The sequence below is a fragment of the Phacochoerus africanus genome, chromosome 8 (assembly GCF_016906955.1).
Source record: "Phacochoerus africanus isolate WHEZ1 chromosome 8, ROS_Pafr_v1, whole genome shotgun sequence".
NCBI lineage: Eukaryota > Metazoa > Chordata > Mammalia > Artiodactyla > Suidae > Phacochoerus > Phacochoerus africanus.
Genome location: NC_062551.1, coordinates 34,820,953 through 34,833,442, shown reverse-complemented (window position 1 = coordinate 34,833,442; position 12,490 = coordinate 34,820,953). Strand labels below are relative to the sequence as shown.

At 54.7% G+C, this 12,490-nt stretch overlaps 1 protein-coding gene across 1 annotated transcript in view; it reads right to left on the bottom strand.

Moving 5' to 3' along the window:
- ZNF423 (zinc finger protein 423) overlaps window positions 1-12,490 on the bottom strand; it is a 371,150-nt gene that overhangs the window by 293,067 nt on the left and 65,593 nt on the right. The window contains exon 2 of the mRNA XM_047789865.1: window positions 7,460-7,519. The gene's annotated coding sequence lies outside the window, so the exon portion shown is untranslated. The remainder of the gene's footprint in view (window positions 1-7,459; window positions 7,520-12,490) is intronic.

Here is a 12,490-nt window from a genome sequence, read left to right as displayed (position 1 = left end):
AACTCCCCAGCTGGCCCCATATAAAAACGCATTTCATAAGTCTTTAAAATTCTAGGAAATTCGACATCTATTTAGGACTTTTCTGCTCCTTTAAAATGTCCCCTGGTCCTCATCGAGGAAATGACTGGGTTGGGGGCTCAAGCACAGGAGGTGGACAGCACCGGCCAAGCCGGCAGGGAGCCAAGGGGCAGCTGGCAGCTTCCATCGTCAGCCCCGGGATCATGGGGAGAGGGGTCAGGACAAGCCAGGGTGAGACGGCCCCTCAGGAAAGAATTCAGGGTGGGGGACCCTGGGGGAGAGGTGGGGAAAAAGGAGAGGGACACAGTTTCTCCAGCCTTGATTTGAGGATTGAAGAAAAAGTTAAAAGATCCTGGGAGCCCCCTGAGAAAAACACCAACGGGGGGGTGGAGGGGGGAGAAGTTTCGGTTGTGGCACAGTGGCAACGAATCTGATAGGAACCATGAGGTTGTGGGTTCGATCCTTGGCCTCGCTCAGTGGGTTAAGGATCTGGCGTTGCCGTGAGCCGTGGTGTAGGTTGCAGACGCAGCTTGGATCCTGCGTTGCTGTGGCTATGGTGTAGGCTGGCAGCTGTAGCTCTGATTCAACCCCTAGCCTGGGAATCTCCATATGCCATGGGTGTGGCCCTAAAAAGACGAAAAAAAGAAAAGAGGAAAAGCCCATGTCCACAAAGATGTTGGTCACGGCGTGGCTTATGTGAGTCCAATACTGAACGCAGTCCAGGTGTCCAGCAGGGGAGGGGCAGCTCGGAAAACCGATGCCCGTCTGCCCGGGGACCACGACGCGGCTGCTAAGAGGGAAGGATACGTGGATCTAGAGGTTCCTAGAAGCTCAGGGCTCATGGGGGCTACACGGGGCCGCCCGGTGCATACACCCTGCACTTCACCTAGAGAGAAGGTTTTTTCTGTTTTTGTTTTTGTTTTTTTTTTAGTCTTTTGTCTTTTTGTTGTTGTTGCTATTTCTTGGGCCGCTCCCGCGGCATATGGAGGTTCCCAGGCTAGGGGTTGAATCGGAGCTGTAGCCACCAGCCTACGCCAGAGCCACAGCAACTCGGGATCCGAGCCGCGTCTGCAACCTACACCACAGCTCACGGCAACGCCGGATCCTTAACCCACTGAGCAAGGGCAGGGACCGAACCCGCAACCTCATGGTTCTTAGTCGGATTCGTTAACCACTGCGCCACAACGGGAACTCCCGAGAGAAGGATTTTATACATGGACCGAGTTGGAAACTGGGCCAAGGGAAAGGTCACCAGTGAGTGTGCGGAGGCACTAGGTTGTGGGAAGGAGCCGAAATAATAAATACGTGCTCTAGGCAAACACAAGCAGGGCAGGGAGGCAGCCCTGAGAAGGTTCTGAAGGGCAGGCCGGGCTGCACAGAGGGGCCTCGACTCCCCGCCGTGAGCAGCCCAGTCTTCCAGACATTTCCGTCCACTTCACCGGGTAAAACGTGGAGGCGAAGGGCTGCAGGCAGTGAGGAGGCTGCCACCTTTGTCCGTGGGGCTGGGGGGGGCAGGCACTGACCATTCGTCCCACCCCTCAGCTTACCCAGAGCCAGATTCAAAGGCAAATGACCCCAGCATCCCTCCCCACAGCCCCCCCAGGCACCAGACACCTAGAAGCCACTCTCATCTCCCAGCTGAGTGGCCTCAGAGCCTGCGGCCCTAACCCGGCACTCCCTGCAAACTGCACAAGCGCCCCCCCTACCCAGGGACGGTCAGGAGCAGGGGCCTGGGGGTCGGCGGGCCGGGGTCAGGCCGGTGGGAGTGTCGACAGAGCACCTGACCCACAGTGGTTCCCAGACCTGGCCTTTGAAGATGGGAAGTGTGTACAAGGCCTTCAAAACAGGCACCGCCTCTCCTTCCGGGCAGCAAACCAGGAGGCCTGGCCCTCCTTAGACACGTCCATGTGACCCAGGCGGGACCTAGGCACTGAGCTGAGCCCCCTTTCCACGCTTCTGGATTCCTTCTGCGATGAAGAGCCCGGGGCAACTGTCTCACAGGCAGATCTGCCCTTTACAGCTTAGGCGCTCTAGTCATGCCAGAGCTGCCTGGGTTCCAATCCCAGCTCTGCCACTTCCGGGCTGGGTGACCTGAAAGCAAGTCCCTAGCATCTCCGTGCCTCTATTTCTGTAGGTGAAAAGCACGGAGAAGGAGGACTGGCTCCTAGAAGCGGCTCGGAAAGGGGAGTGATGGTTTCATTCACCAGGACAATGAGACCTGCAACACAGCAGGAAGGCCTGAAGCTCTTGAGCACACCAGTAAGGTCTCGGTCTGCCAGGCCATCACAAACAACTGATCAGACTGACTGTTTCTCTCCAACCACAAGTGTGTGTGTCGCTATACCAGATAGAAACCTGGTTAACCTGCCCAGGCACTGACAATGAATATTTGTCCACAAATGCAACAGTTTCCCATCTCCAGACTACCTCCCGTTGCATCATCAGCTTGGTCCTGAGTGGCCATATTGGAAGGAAGCCCAACTTGTCCTGAAATCCGGCCTAGGGAGGTGGGAGGGTCCGGTGAGACCGTGATTAGACAGCTACACAAAGATGAGTCCTTTCCTCTCCCAGCTCAAACGTGGTGACCAGGGGAAGGGAGGCAAAGCTCAGTTTGGCTGGGTCGGTTCCCTGAAACCCCAGTTTGTAGGCTCACAATCATCCTAGTACCTGCCCCTCAGAGACCTCGTTCCAAACGGCTTGTGGGAAAAGCAAGGAAACACTGACTGGAGGATGGGCATCCCCACCAAGCTGGGCTGGAGACAGGTGATGGGGGGGTCAGAGAGGCCTGGAAGGTCAAGCCTAAGCAGTGGCCCCTTGATAAAAACACACTTGGCGACCTTCTAATGGTGGCCATGCTGAAATTAGCTGGCAGGACTTTCTTTGGCCTGAACAATGTTTTTCAAACAGAGGAATTGTCCAAAATGAGATACCACTGCACACCTGGGAAGGCTAGAAGCCACCCCCCCTCCAAAAAAAAAGAAAATAACAAATATTAATGAGATGTGGAGAAATCGGAACCCTCATACAATATGTCAATAAGACACTTTAAAAAGATATGAGATGCTATCTCATATGAATTTTTTTAACTATTGACTTCATATGAAAATCCAGCTTTCTGGAGTTCCCGTCGTGGCGCAGTGGTTAACGAATCCGACTAAGAACCATGAGGTTGCGGGTTCGGTCCCTGCCCTTGCTCAGTGGGTTAACGATCCGGCGTTGCCGTGAGCTGTGGTGTAGGTTGCAGACGCGGCTCGGATCCCGAGTTGCTGTGGCTCTGGCGTAGGCTGGTGGCTACAGCTCCGATTGGACCCCTAGCCTGGGAACCTCCATATGCCGCGGGAGCGGCCCAAGAAATAGCAACAACAACAAAAAAAAAAAGACAAAAAAAAAAGAAAGAAAATCCAGCTTTCTGGTTTCTCTTTTTAAAAGTCCAATGATGTGGCACTTGTGGGCCCAGGTGCCCTGGCACAGCTGGCTGGCACTGAGAGACAGATGCCCCCTCCCCCAGCAGGGCCTGGGTCATAGTTCACAGCAGCCTCACTGGAGGCGGGCCTTTGAGCTTGGAACCCCGTGGGGCTCTCACAAAGGACTCTCACATTTCTAAGTTTGACACCATGGCCTGGGTGGCGGGGGCAGGGGAGCTTGGGCAGCTTAATCCTGAACCCCCCTGAAATCACATGGGAAGGGCTCTGTGTGTTTGGGAAGAGAATTCCTGCCATTAGATATCCAAAGGCATCTGTGGCTCAAAACAGGTTAAGAATTTCTCCTGCTTAAACTGTCTCATTATAAGGTATTGTCCCCTCATCCCCTATCTTATGGATAAGGGGGGAAAAAGGATACCGTGGGAAATGATTTAAAATTGCACACCTACTGTATAGCACAGGGAACTGTGTCCAATCACTTGGATAGAACAGGATGGAAGATGATATGAGAAAAAGATGTACATATCCGCATGACTGGGTTACTTTGCTCCACGGCAGAAATTGACATGACACTGTAAAAGCAACTACACTCTAATAAAAAAAGAAAATGAACAAAAGAAAATCGCACACCTTGCAGGCAGGCACACACCTGGTCTCTGCACACAGTGCTCCTTCCTCTGGGCTCTGCTATCAGCAGCCTGATATTTGCCAGCCGCGAGGCCAGACTGGGCCAGCAGTCCCTGTTCCGGGGGGCCCCCTGGCCAGGCGGGAGAATTGCTGTGAGCTGATCACCATGCTCTCCTCCCTGCCAGGCCACGCCGGGCTCTCCATCACTGTCAGGGCCCCGACTCAAGGGCACAGGCAGAGCAGGCCAGATTGTTCCTGGGAGGGGGGTGGGGGTGACCACAAGGTCCCCACGGGCAGGGGAGGCCACTGTGCATTCTGCTTCTTTATTGGGGTTCTCCATCACACCCCCAGAGCCCAGAAAAGCCGGCAAGGGGAAGCTTGCACCCCAGGCAGGCTGGGCCCCAACAGAGAGGAGCTACCTGGTGCTCATGGCTCTACATCCCTGGCAAAATGCTCTCGGGCCACCTGCTTCACCGCACACTGCGTTCCTCTGCTCTGATGAGCTGAAAGAGCCTGCCCCTGTGTTGCCAGGGTCCTTCCCCAAGCCCTCACGATGCCTTCGGATCCTTGCTCAGCTGGCCTCCTCCCCGGGTCAGGTGGCGCAGAGGTTAAACTTCAGGCTCTGGCCGCAGGAGAAGGACTTGGGTTCGAGTCCCTGCTCCACAGCATCCTGGCTGGGGACCGTGGATCCGCTACTGTACCACTCCAAGCCTCCTGCCCTCATCCGCCAAATGAGATGACAGCTCTCAGTACCGGTGCCAAGGGTGGCTTGGGGAGGCTTTGCTCCCCCATAATCTTCTTTGGCACCTGCCCCCATTCTCAGATGCAGCCAAGTGACATTTTCTCGGCTTAATGAAAAGCGTTCTGCTAAAGCAGCTTCAACCAGGCCTTTGGCCCTGTCCTCTACCAGATGGCAGCCCCCAAACCAGCCCACGGAGAAATTCTGGAGTTGCTGCTGGAAACAGCACCCACCTCGCAGGGCTGTCCTGATGGCTCAAGACATGAGATACTGGAGGTAAAGTGCTTGTTCCGTGCCTGGCACATCCCAAGCAAGTGCTCACTAAACATCCAGGCCCCACGTCCAGGGCCACCTCCCAAACCCACTTCATCCTGCCACCTGGGATTCATGCCATCTCACAAGCCCCGTGCTCAGGGAATACAAGCTGACTTTACTAGCCCAAGTCCAACAAAATTGGGAAGGAAAATTTATCACACACTTGCACTGTAAAAAAAAAAAAAAAAAAAAAAAAACCACAGAAATGGGCCAAAGAAAACAAAACAAGCCATTGCCTGGCTGTGGATTATCCAACACGCAGGATGCTCTGGCCTCCCTTTCCCCATCTCCAAGCAAACGATCCAGAGGTGGCTGGCACCAGGGAATCCCTGAGGGCCGGAGGGACTCACGGGGAGCCATGCACCTCATTATGCACATGTGCGTGGGGCATGCTCAGCTCCTGGCTTGAAAATGGCAAACCCCACAACCTTTGCCACCTCTGAGCACCCCCGAGAGTCCCCAAGGCTGGCTGTTCCACGATGGCATCAGAGCCTGGCAGACCGCAGGACCTCACCCAGCCCCTTGGCCTCACCCCTGCCTTCTGCAGACCAGCCTCAGGGATACAGCCCAGGCATCTGATGCCCCCTGCACAGGGCTCTCCATCCACCACAACACAGCCAGCGCCCTCCTTTGCAACCCGCCTCTGCCCTGCCTGTCCGCAGCACCTCGGGCACCACTAGGAAAGCAGCTGGGAGGACCTTATATGGACATGACCAGGCTGGGCGCCTTCCTGGTGCAGGGCTTCGGGGCACCCCAGGGATGCTCTCCAGGCTGGCCGCAAGCCTGTGCGCATGCTCCCCACACCTGCTGAGGTGCAGAGCTTTATAACCTCTCTGTACTTCCTCCACCCTCGGGGAGAGCATCTCCCCAGCACAGAAGGGGACAGGACAGGGGCCCCACAGCCCCTTCCTCTATCCTATCCAGTGTGGACACCGAGGCTTACCCTAACTCTGGGCCCTCCTACAGGTAATTTGAGCACCTCCCCGTTCTGGCTTCAGACAAGGCTCCTGCCATGGAGGGAGCCTCTGTCGCCAAGAGCCAGGCACCTGCAGACACAACGGTGCCCAAGCCTGGGTCAGCTGGGACCCAACCCGGGCCCTTTGGACTCTGTAAGCAGCACACATCCTGCTGCAAAGAGCACTGGGCCAGGAGTCCAGGAGCCTGGGCTCCCCTTCTGCCCAATCTAGAGCAGCAGTCCCCCCATTGCAGTCATGAGCGCACCAGCATCATGATTCTTGCTGCATGCAAGCCTCATGTCCTGTTACTTAAGACTTGTCAACTCAATTTTCGCACGTAAATGACTTCCACATCATCTGCAATCACACGTGGCCCTCAAATCACAAATTCGATGTGCAGCCATTGGAGTGTTGAATGTGGTTGTGACTGGCGCCGAGCACCACGTCTTTGGAACTATTGACCCAGAGCCTATCTCCCACCCTGCCTCAGTTTCCACATCTAAAAGAGAAGGAGGCTGGACGAAATGACACCCTCGTGGGTCTTCTCAGGCCCAGGATCCTCCCCCGATGGAGTCAGAGCCAGCCAGTCAGGACCCTGGGACAGGGGACCAGGCAGGAGAGCCCAGTGCCTGCCGGACAGGGAGCCAGGGTCCCATTGCTGAATGAGGTGCTGGCTGGCTGCACCAGCAGGAGAGCTGCATCCTCCACCTGGGAGCTCCCAAGGATCCCAAACCACTTCCAACCCCACACATCATGGGCAGCTCCCAAATACAGAACTCTGCCTCTTTTTACAGCTGGGGAAACTGAGGCATGGGATGGCACTTCTGCCAGGGCAGAACCGAGCCGAAAATCCAAGTCCCCTGACTGCTAAGTCACCCCACCCAGTGGCCACGCACCCCACAAGTCTAAGCTCCCCCTTTTACCCCCCAGGGAGGGCAGGGGTTCAGTTCTGCCCACTCGAGAATGCAGTGAGGACCCTTCCAGAAAGGGAAATGTAGGAACTCTGATATCGATTGGAGTTGACAGCTCCCGTTACAGTGGTTTTCGGGCAATCAATCTGGTGGGACAATATACGCAGCGACGCCCATGGTAGGGATTCCTAAAGTCTGCAGAGTGGGGGTGCAGTGGCCCATCTGAATGTGCCCACGAGACGGAAATACAGCCCCCCTGGGGACCCAGGCCATCTTAGTCTCTGTATGTAATAGATTTTATTGACCATATGGAACCGATATAAAAATCGTGTTGCACGGGGTAGTCTGGACTGGAGGCAGGAATGTGACACAAAGAATATAATTTCCATAACCAGCTGGGTGGCTTTCTGAGTTCCTGAGCCAGACCCCCGGGACCCCCACGACCTCTCCCACCAGCCCCTGGGCATTTACCTGATGCTGTCACGGAGGAATCCCAGGCCAGCGAGAAGTCCGAGGCCTCTCCCTCTTCAACTGAAAGAGAGAACAGAGACGGGCCGGTGAGTTTTGAAGCTCTGCAGACAGGGTGGGGCCCAGGGCGAGGAGGAAGGATCGTTTGTAGGGGTCCCTATATTACCCATGATCAGGGGTGAAGAGGCCAAGCCTTACAAGGAGGCCTTGGTTGGTTTCACAGAAATGTAAAGTCGTCAGAACAAAGCTTAAACAGCAAATAAGTGCTGTTATCAATACGGTCCCCCCATCCCTGTGCCCTTGGCAGACATCACAAATCAATCACAGCACTGCCTCAAACCAGATACAGCCTCAGAACCTCTCCCTACACAGTGGCCCAGGCCATGACTATCTATAATCAGATATCCACTTGAGACAAAGCCATTGGCCACTTGCGGGAATAAAGCAAAGACTCGGCCCTCTCTCTGAACCCCAGACCTCATCCTCCTACCAACAGCCTCTCAGACCACCACCGAGATATGAAGGCTTTCTCGATCATTCCAAGAAGCAAACACAGTTGTTCTCGGAGGTTGGCAAGGCGTGGCATGTTATTCTCTACACTGAGAGATGAGCTGCAGACAGACCTCAGGACACGCGGGGGTCAACGCTCTCATGGTCAACTGGCCGGGGCTGGTGATTTCAGAGGGCAACTCCCCTCTCCATGCCCTCCCAGAACCCACAGAACAAAAACCAGGCTGGCGGAGATGGAGGCGGAGGCCATGCACTAGGAGAAGCAGGAGAAATTCTATACAGCATAGGAAAGCTCTCGCCCTGGAATTAATCCCAGTCTGGGGCATGTAATAATATTAAAGCTGGGTTATAGACTTTGTAAAATGGAACTTTGTTTAAGCCAAAAATGTGCATACACAGTATTTTTCAGATTTAACAGGCCCTTAATTTCTACACACGTGGAGGCTGAAGCCACCATGTACCACCCTGCACTGTCACTGTCCCTACATGGGCACACACTGTGAGCCAGGCGCTGCGCTCAGTGTGTTGAATCCTCGGCAACAGACGATGAGAGGTGACGTGACATGCCTGAGGTCCCACGGCTAGAAAGAGTCCACGCAGAGTTGGGGCTGAAACCCAGGACTGTCCGTCTCAGAGGCGACTCCTGAAACCAGCACAGACTGAGACACAGAAAATGCGGTCCAGAATCCCAGCAACTTGGGATTGGAAGGCAGCAACCCTAACCCAGCCCCTTAGAAACCAGATACACAGCATGCTGGGCAGCAGAGCCAGGAGAGGAGCAAGCAGGCTGGCTTGTGGTCAGACACTGACTTCAAAGCCTGATTCTTTTTTTTTCTTTTTTTTTTTTTCCCCTTTTCTAGGGCCGTACCCAGGGCACACGGAGGTTGCCAGACTAGGGATTGAATCGGAGCTGTACCCACCAGCCTACACCACAGCTCATGGCAACGCCGGATCCTTAACCCACCGAACAAGGCCAGGGATCGAACACACGACCTCATGGTTCCTAGTCGGATTCATTAACCACTGAGCCACAATGGGAACTCCCAAAGCCTGATTCTATTCCTAACCAGCAGCAAGACATCAGGCAAATGGTTTAACCTCTAGGCTTCAGTTTTCCTATCTCCAAAACAGAGATAAAAATGGTACGTGAAGTTCCCTTGGTGGCTCAGCGGGTTAAGGATCTGCCGTTATCACTGCTGTGGCTCAGGTCACTGCTGGGGCACAGGTTCAGTCCCTGGCCTGGGAACTTCCGCATGCTTCAGGCGCAGCCAAAATAGAAAAACGGTACCCAAACCACAGAGTTGTCAGGAAGACTCAATGGGCTGATGGCCAGCACTGGCTGGACCAGTGGCTCAAGCACTCCAGTGGGTTTGGTCTGAGGTTAGAACAGCGCTTGGAATTAACACGTCCGGCTTTACGTGGCTCCGAACCCCTTTATCTACCCCTTGTGGGTCTTACTCCCCCGTAGAGCCTTTAATCTCCAGGAACAGCTCACCCAAGAGGGCACATCCATGTCACTAAGCACAGGCCAGGGTCTCTTCCCCACGTGTCCATCCTAAGACTAGAAACTCGGCATCAAGGCAGTGAAATGCAGAGGCAATCGGGGTCAGGACCGGAGCTACTGTTTCACTGAGCTGCTTACAGCTAGGGTGGGGTTTTCAAATATGCAGCTTTGTCAATACGAATCAAGACCTCGCCGTCAGACCAAATTGATATGACTCGCTAAGCTGATTCCAGCCAGACATTGCCTCTGAAACACAAGCGGATAATGCTGTAAGTGATCCGAAGCAAGCCATGCATGAAAGCAGCAGTTGTTAGCAGCGTTCACGGCCACACCTGAAAATCCATTTCCTTCACAGGTCATCGTTCACTGGCTTTAATATAGAATACGCACGGCCTCTATGAAGAGGTTGCCGCCAGTTGGTAAGGTCACCATGCGACCATTTCACAGGACACTTTGAACAAGGTCTAGGTGGGTGTGGTCGTGTCAACCACGAGGACCAAGACACGAACGGCATAAGCCCAGTTCTCTCTTATCCTCAAGGTACTCCAGTTACCAGGGCAAACAGCCCCCACTCTTGGGTCCATTCAATGTTCTCTGGTTGGGAAGGGTGACTTCCCAAGTCACTGAACTGGAGGATGTCTCCAGAACGCCACATCCTTCCCTCCGTAGGTGCTGGCTTCAGTCCTGGAGGGGAGGAGGATGCGGAAACACCTGATATTCTGGAGCTCTGGGGAGGCTCTAAGGCTTGGTTCCTGGAGACCTTCAGCCCTTAGAGATGGGAAAAGAAGGGAGTGACCCAACGCCAGCCAGCTAGGGACTTGCAAAGTGGCAGACCCACTATGGGCAAGCAGCCACCTCACACACAAGCTTCTCCAGAACCGCATCGCTCATAGCCAAGTCACCAGGTAACATGGGCATGAATGCACTTTCTTTCTTTCTTTTTTTTGCTTTTTAGGGCCACACTTGTGGCATATGGAGGTTCCCAGGCTAGGGGTCGAATCGGAGCTGTAGCTGCCAGCCTATGCCACAGCCACAGCCACTTGGGATCCGAGCTGCCTCTGCAACCTACACTACTACAGCCCTCAGCAACGCCAGATCCTTAACCCACCAAGCAAGGCCAGGAATCGAACCCGTACCTTCATGGATACTAGCTGGATTCGTTTCTCCGGCACCACAACAGGAACTCCTGAATGGACTTTCTTACCACTGCTGGCATTCACCCCACTAACAGCCCACCCCCTGGCCCACATTTTGGTTTTGGAAGGTATAAATACTCCATCCTTTATGCATTCCTGATGAGAAAAAATAAGGCCCAGCTCCACTGCCACCATCACAAGGCTCTCTGCCACCCAACACTGTGACCGTGAGCAGACCCTCCTCCCCACCAGGTGGCCTCCGCTGTCCAGGCTGGTCTCCTCGACAATAAGAAAACTGGCAGGGCAGTGGGCACAGAGGAAGGCAGCTTCTCTACAGCCGGAGCCAGGCAATTGCCAGTGGGCCTGAGCCATCCCTAAAGCAGAATTCTGCTGCAAAAGCATCATGAACGCCAAGAGGTGAGCATCTCAGAGAAAGCTTGATCAGCACAATGGCCAGGATAGACCACACCCTAAAGGGCTGCCGGTCAGGCCAGGGGAGCTAGGGGGCTTTCTGGAGACTTCCCCAGACTCAACCTCTAACTTTTTTTTTTTGCTTTTTAGGGCCACGCCCAAGGCATAGGGAAGTTCCTGGGCTAGGGGTCGAATTGGAGCCTACAGCACAGCCACAGCAACCCCAGATCCGAGCCGTTTCTGTGACCTACCCCACAGCTCACAGCAACTCCAGATCCCCAACCCACTGAACAAGGCCAGGGATCGAACCTGCGTCCTCATGGATGCTAGTCAGATTCGTTAAGTGCCAAGCCTCGACGGGAACTCCTCAACCTCTAACTTTTTTTTTTGTCTTTTTTTGCTATCTCTTGGGCCGCTCCCGCGGCATATGGAGGTTCCCAGGCTAGGGGTCCAATCGGAGCTGTAGCCACTGGCCTACACCAGAGCCACAGCAACGTGGGATCCGAGCCGCGTTTGCAACCTACACCACAGCTCACGGCAACGCCGGATCGTTAACCCACTGAGCAAGCGCAGGGACCGAACCCGCAACCTCATGGTTCCCAGTCTGATTCGTTAACCACTGCGCCACGACGGGAACTCCTAACTTTTTAATGTGTAAGAAATTTGGCACCACTGAGGCCAAAACACACCCCCCACACCCTGCCCAGTCTCAAGGGGAACACAGAGACTCCACTCCTGCAAACGGTGGGCATGTGGAAGCACAGGATGGGTGTACAAGGCCAGTGTATACACAAAGGGAAGGGGTGTGGGAGGAACTGTATAAACACGAGAAGGGGGCACAGAGTGAGTGTGAACACACAGGGTGGTGGGGGTGCGACAGCAAGTGTGTGCACTCTGAGAGAGGGGATACATGACAAAGCAGGTATGCAAGGCACGGCGTGCAGGACCTGCATTCACACTTGCGCGCACAGTGTATTCACCATGGTTCCTGGATTGTGTTAAGAAAGACTCTGAGGCTCGTTCAGAGCTTCAGACAGATCAGGACTCTGCGTTCTCTCTCTGCTCTGGGATCACAGGTGTGTGTGGCTGAATGCCCCATAGGTCTATGCCCCTTTGACCCCCAACTGATGCTGTCTCCCAGACTCAGCAGGCTCATAAGTGACCACAACTCTCCTACCCTAGGAGTGCCCGTAGTTGCCCCCGCTATGCACCAGGACGACCTTGCCACTGTTGGGGAGATGCCAGTGAGGCCCAAAGACTGTGTGTGCTTGGGCCTCTGGACTCTGAGGACCCAGTACAGGGGCAGGTGGTGCTAGGGGGGCACCTGTATAAGCCACCTCTCCAATGCCACCTGCTCCTGGCCTGCGGAGGAGTGTCCTCTTCCTACGGTTCCCCATGACCTTGAAAATGTGACAGAGATGGAGCTGGCGAAGGGAACAGAAAGGAGAGGCAAGGGGCTGATGTGGGGGCTGG